The sequence below is a fragment of the Aethalodelphis obliquidens genome, unplaced genomic scaffold, assembly GCF_003676395.1.
Source record: "Aethalodelphis obliquidens isolate GAN/ISIS:26980383/991018 unplaced genomic scaffold, ASM367639v1 scaffold69, whole genome shotgun sequence".
NCBI lineage: Eukaryota > Metazoa > Chordata > Mammalia > Artiodactyla > Delphinidae > Aethalodelphis > Aethalodelphis obliquidens.
In genome coordinates, this window is record NW_020838013.1 from 6,449,619 (window position 1) to 6,455,846 (window position 6,228).

Below are 6,228 nucleotides of genomic sequence, written 5' to 3' on the forward strand. Positions count from 1 at the left end.
CTTTGTCAGAAGATAAATGTATTTCCCTTCAAAAGATATAGCCGGTGACCCCGACAGGAAGGGGAAGGAGGCCAGGCTTAGACTGGGAGGGGGAGTGGCCAGGGGGGCAGAGGGCACGCTGAGAGGGGGCTGCAGGCTGGGGACTCTCGGCCTGCGGGGCCCCGTCTGTGGCCTTGGTCTTGCTGCCCACCCACGGCAGGCCTCCAAGACCACAGGAGCGCTGAGCCCTTGACCAGCGCTCTCGGCTGTGTGCCGCCAGTCAGGGAACCTGGGGGAGGCGGGGCTGGGAGAGCCAGGCCCCTGGCCCGCGGTGGTACACAGTCCGGCTGAGAGATGCGACTGAACAAGAGGGTGGGCGTGGCTTCCTGATGGGTGGGTTCAGCTGCCGGAAGGGGTGGCACGGCACACGCCCAGGGAATGCAGGGCACCGCGGACCAAGGCCCAGAGGCTGGAAAGTCCCCGGTGTGCCCAGGGGTTAAGGAACAGGGGACGGGGCCAGAAGCAGGTGTCTGCATCGCTGAGCCCGCCTGAGAGCCGGACTAGGGTTTGAGCAGTCCTCTCCAGATGACGGGCGTGTGGAAAGCCGGCTCCTTATTTCCGCAGCCTCGGTTTGGGTACGGTGCCCTCCAGGGAGACTGACGGTAATACTCCAGCAGCACCTCTAACTGTCCCCTGCCCCGATGTCTCCTCCGCGTGGCCTCATCAGCTGTCACCATCCCCCATCCTGCTTCTCTAAGAGGCCGAGGTGGCCTCAAGCCAGCCGCTGGCTCTGGGCACAGCTCCTGGACTCTCAGGGCGCCCAGAGCTGCACGGCCTCCAGGTAGAAGCAGGTGGAGGCCTGGGACCTGAGAACAGACAGAGCGTGTCCCCAAACACCTGCTCTAGGAACAGCATTCTCGGGTTGGTTCTGGGAACTTGCCACTCCAGAAGGCCCAGGGGACCCGAGGCTGCTGGGCATGACCTGGGGGAGGTGGAAGGTGGAGCTGGGTGCCCTGATCATGTCCTGACGCCTTCCCTGCAAGAGGCCTCTGGACTGAGCAGGGCACCTGGACTGAGGTCCCACAGGGATGTGAGCGCCCTGACCCTGACTTGACCCTGACCCTGACCCTGACCCTGACCCTGAGCGGGGTTGTGTAGTTCCTGGTGGCCAGAACCTGCTCCTCTAGGGGCCCGTGTGAGGGGGCGTCGGAGGGCAACAGAGGGTCAGGGTTCTCAGCGGCCCTTTTCCACGCTAAGAGGGATTTTAGCGTCTGCAGATGTTATGGTTGAAATGTGTCCCCACAACCCACAACCCCACAACCCCCATTACCTCAGAATATGACCTTAGGATCCAGGAGAGAGGCCTGGATGGGCCACCCCGAGCAGCTTAGGGGACGCACCAGCCTGCCCACACCTGGACCTCAGGCTTCAAGCCTCCAGAACCACGAAAGAAGAAATTTCTGTTGTTTAAGCCACTCCATTCGTGGTACTTTGTTTCGAGAGTCCCAGGACACTAATGCAGCAGATACGGAGAACCCGCCGTTAACTCTGGTTACCCCGGACCTGTGAGATAGCAGGTGGTGGGTGGGGGCAGAAAGGGATTCATTCTTTGAACCCCACCCTCTTCAAGAGCTGCAGTAGCATGGGGCATCTCTTTCCTCCTGGAAGCTGCCCCCTAACTCCGCAAGATCCCCCATCACCCCCAAGACCAAAGTCCCCTCTACCCACAGACAAGGGGTTCCCTGGGGCATTGTTCTCTTGGGGCTGCAAGGTGTCCAGTCCACAGGGACATGTGAGATGACAGCGCCTCAGTGGATGGACGGTTAGGTAGCTGGATGTTTGGTAGATAGATGGATGGATGGATGGATGGATGGATGTTTGCTAGATGGATGTTTGGATGGGAAGCTGCTAGTCTTATGGCCTCACTCCTCTGTCACTTTGCCTGGGTATGAACACCATGGGAGGCACTCTTAGCACAACAGTCTTGTTGGCCATGAGATGCAGACTGACACAGGCTGTTGGGTTTGTGCGACTGCCCTCCAGCAATTTCCGTGCCAGTTGCCAGGTGAGATTTTTCACTAGTTCCCTGGCTTCGAAATGTGGAAAAACAAACCACATCCTCCCCAAGCCTGCAAGCCTCTCTGACCGCAGCCGGCATCGCAGCCCGCAGCCCGCACTCCCCCAGGTGTCCCGCGTCGGCCACACTGGACGCCGGCCTGAGGAGAGAGCCCTGCCTCGCCGGCGCATGTGGCTGGCCCAGATTTCTAAACTCGGCTCTGACAAGCATTAAATTTATGACGGAGTTTATTTAAAGGAGGAAGCGGCAGTGAAGTGCAACACCCAGGAAGTGATGAGCTGAGAGCTCCGAGGCAGACACGAAACAGGTACCGACAAACACAGGACACGTTATTTAAAACTCCCCCCGCTGACAGATCGGACGGCCGAGTGGGCCAGACACCGCTCGGAGGAGATGAAAAGAGCTTATTTCCTTCCTCTGGATAAACACGCCAGGAGCCAGATCCTTCCGTGACGATAAATGGTTTCCTCCTGTCATCAGTGCGGGGGGTCACGCCTCACGACTGGCCAGAACCTGTGGTCCATCAGGGGCCCCGGAAAAGGCAGCGACAGGAAGGTGCTCCTGCATAAGAATTCCCACCAGCCCGGCCTGTCTTCAGGCACTGAGATGTGCTTATCTCACTCCACACCCATCACAGTTCTCAAAACACGGGAAGATGCAGAGGGATTGGGTGCAGGGGGTGGGTGCAGCTCTGACATCCTGCCCGGGGCCGGGACTGTGGGATTGAAGGGCCGCCCTGGACAAGATTCTAGAAGGAAAGGAGCAGGGGCAGGGAGGCAACTTCCCTGCTCCACGGGACAGGAGGATGCCGTGGGCCCTCATCTGGGAAGTGAGGATCCAGCTCTGTCTCCCCAGGACCAGGGACCAGCTTTGGTTGGAGTCTGAGCGCCAGGTCTGGTGGGAAGGCAGTCACCCTACAGCAGACAAGCATCGCTGCCCGGGCTGAGACTGTTTCAGGAGGAAATTGGTTTGAAGGATAAGCAGAGCCTGGAGCAACCCGCCCCCCCCACCACCCACAAATGGTGCTTTCAAACAAAATCCAGTGAGGTTCTTTATAAAAGGTCAAATTGCTGACAGATGCACCACCTCCCGGGGCTGGAGGAAAGGAAGGAGTCAGATCCCAGCTCGAGGCTTGCAGTGATCCATTTGCTGCCCCATGCCCTCTACAGCAGAGATGCATCTGTGCTTTCCTGTTCCCTGGGCTCACCTGGGGGTGGGCAGAAGAAGCCAGGACAGAGGCCTGGGTCTAAAGAAAACGCCCTCCCCGCCCCCCCGGGGGGCAGCATCCCCCCTGCTGAGCCGTCTTCCCCAGGGCAGCTCCTTGCTCTCCAGGGGTAGGAAGCAAGAGTGCGCATGGGAAGGAATGAAACATCGGCACCGTTACGGCAGGGATGACCCTGGAAACCGTTCTGCTCAGTGAAAGTAGCCGGACTCAAAAGGCCACACGTCGCACAATCCCATTTATATGAAACAGTCAGAATTGGCAAATCCACAGGGACAGACGCAGATTGAGGGCTGCTGCCAGAGCTTGGGGTTAGAGAAAACGGGGAGTGATTACATAACAGGTGTGGGGGTTTCCTTTGGGGGTAACGAAAATGTTTTGAACCTGATAGAGATGGTGGTCATACCACACAATGCCGCTGCACTGTTGACCTGACAATGATTAATTTTATGTTATGTGAATTTGACCTCAAAATTTTTTAAAAATGCAGGTGGGGATCAGTGTGGCCTCTGGAGGGACCTGCGCGGCGCCGGCTGGCTCCTCGGCTCAGACAGGTGGCCACGCGTGCAGCCCCTGAGGAGAGAGGCACACACGTCACCACCTTCAATGGTAGTTGCTCATGCCTCGGACAGTCTGAGTTCTAGGCCCAAGAGATGGTGGTATCTGGGGACTCGAGCCCCGCTCCACTGCTTATGGATGACTGGACCGGGTGACTGGCCTTCAAGAATCCTGTCTTCACATCTGTAAAATGGAATCCACAAAGACACAACACCAGAACGCACAGGGCCCCGGATGCAGCTGGAAGCCGGGTTCTGCTCACGGGCCATTGCCCGTAGCCGTGCTCCCACGTGGTGCTTCTGACCGGGGTGTGGACGAAGAATGTCACCCCCGTATTGGGAAACAAAGGATGCTGCAGCCGTCAAGACAGCAGGCACTGCAGCCACGACACCCCACTGTGCACCCTGAAAGGACTCAGGATGGAGCAAAGCGGGATGCTGGCCCTAGATAGCTGAGGTGCTTATCAAAGTGATGATTTCGATCAACACAGACTCTTGCATCTTCCCAGACATAAAAAAGTGCTGAATTCGTTAACTTGAGATGTCTGGGTTTTCTTTAATTAACAGTAATCTCTTGATGTACCAACTACCTGGTTTTGGTCTCAAAACCCCCTGTACATCCTGGTTTCGCCCCTGCCTCTCTGGGGCAGTTCCTCAGGGCTGTCTGAGAGGCTGCCTCTGGGGCTTGAGTTCTCAGCAAGTCCGCTGAATAAAACATAAACAACTTTTCAGTTGTACTTTTTTTTTTTTTTTTCAGCCGATAGGGGTCCTGTCTTACCTTTCCTGCCAGACAGTCGTGGTCCCAGAAGCAGGGCTGTGTCTGACTCATCCCGCTGTCCTCCACAGCCCGGCTTCCCAGATTCCAGGCCGCGGACAGATCGCGTCTCCCGGGCACCTGCTAAAAATTCAGATTCCTCTCCTGCTTGACTCTGCATCAGGGCAACTGGGGTGGGGCCTGGAGATCTGCATTTTAGAAAGTGCCTCTGCACAGCCAGGAACCTTCTACAGTAGGTGGGAAGGGGGATTGGAGGGGGCAAGGCGTTTCCTGGGACTTCAGTTGTGCAGACAGCCTGTGCTCTGTCCCCTGGGCTGGCAGCAAGTGGGCCAGAAGAGGCCGCCACGAGACCCTGTTTGAGAAATGCTTTCACTCCCTTGACACCCAGCGGGACCCCATCCTTGGCCCCAGCAGGAAATGGTCCTCCCGGAGACCAAGGGTAGAAAAAAAGAATGCTATTTAAGAAATTTGTCAGGCTTTATTATTATTATTTTTTAATACGAAAAGAATGTTCAAGGCTTCCCACCAAGGAATAATAAGATTAAGGAATTTAAAGAGGTGCTGGTTACATATACTGTACATGCTCCTGGTGGGGGGGGCCACTGGGGAGCCCTGTGAGGGCTGAGCTTCCCCTTGTAGCCTCGCTCGGGGGTGGCAAAGCCCACTCGGATGTAACCAGGAGGATGATTGACACGCTCGCCTGCCAGGCCCTCGCAGGCCCTTCCAGCCGCTCACCTTGCCTGGCGATCCAGCTGCTGCAGGATGTAAGAGCAATAACGGCTAACACAGACTGGCCTCTTTCCTCCTGGACACAGAGCCGGCCCACGAGTCCCAGCCTCCCTGCACTTAGCGTGGCCTCAGCCTGTGGGTGGAGATTCCGGCCCAGAGGAGCCTCCCTGGAATCCCCCATCTGCAGAGGACCCAAGAGGAAGATTCTGAAGCCCTAAGAGGGCCACAAGCTGGAAGGAGCCTGGATCCCCAGATGACTTCGTGGATCAGACCCTCTGTCCTTCACCTTCCTGCACTGGATTGTGATATGAGAGAGAAATAATCTCCACGGTGTTAAGTCCTCCACATTTGGGTTGTTAAGGGCAGTGGCTGGCTCCCCTGTGCACTGACGCTCATAGTTACAAGTAGTCAAACTCTTGTCACCAAACAGTGTTCTAAGCACCTTTGGCGTATATATATATATATACACACACACAAGAACCGCAAGTCTGTTCTCTATGCTGCTTCTCTTTCATAGATAAGTTCATTTGTGTCATATTCTAGATTCCACATATAAGCTATATCATATGGTATTTGCCTTTCTCTTTCTGACTTACTTCACTTAGTATGACCATCTCTATGTCCATCCATGTTGCTGCAAGTGGTATTATTTCTTTCCTTTTTATGGCTGAGTAGCATTCTATTGTATCTATGTACCGCATCTTCTCCATCCACTCATCTATCTGTGGACACTTAGGTTGCTCCCATGTCTTGGCTATTGTAATAGTGCAGCTGTGAACATAGGGGTCGGCACTCTTGGTATATTGACACATTTAATACTCACTCAAGAAAATAAAGCCCTGGGGGGTGGGGGAGAGATGGGGGTGGTGTAAAAGGCCTAAGGTCACAC

General features: G+C 55.8%; 1 long non-coding RNA gene across 1 annotated transcript; it reads left to right on the plus strand.

The window, feature by feature from the left end:
* The first annotated feature begins 418 nt into the window (after positions 1–418).
* On the plus strand, positions 419–4,557 carry LOC113611428 (uncharacterized). The gene is made up of 3 exons (XR_003429461.1): positions 419–641; positions 2,294–2,363; positions 3,769–4,557. It is a non-coding gene; the product is annotated as an uncharacterized LOC113611428 (long non-coding RNA).
* Positions 4,558–6,228: the final 1,671 nt, after the last annotated feature.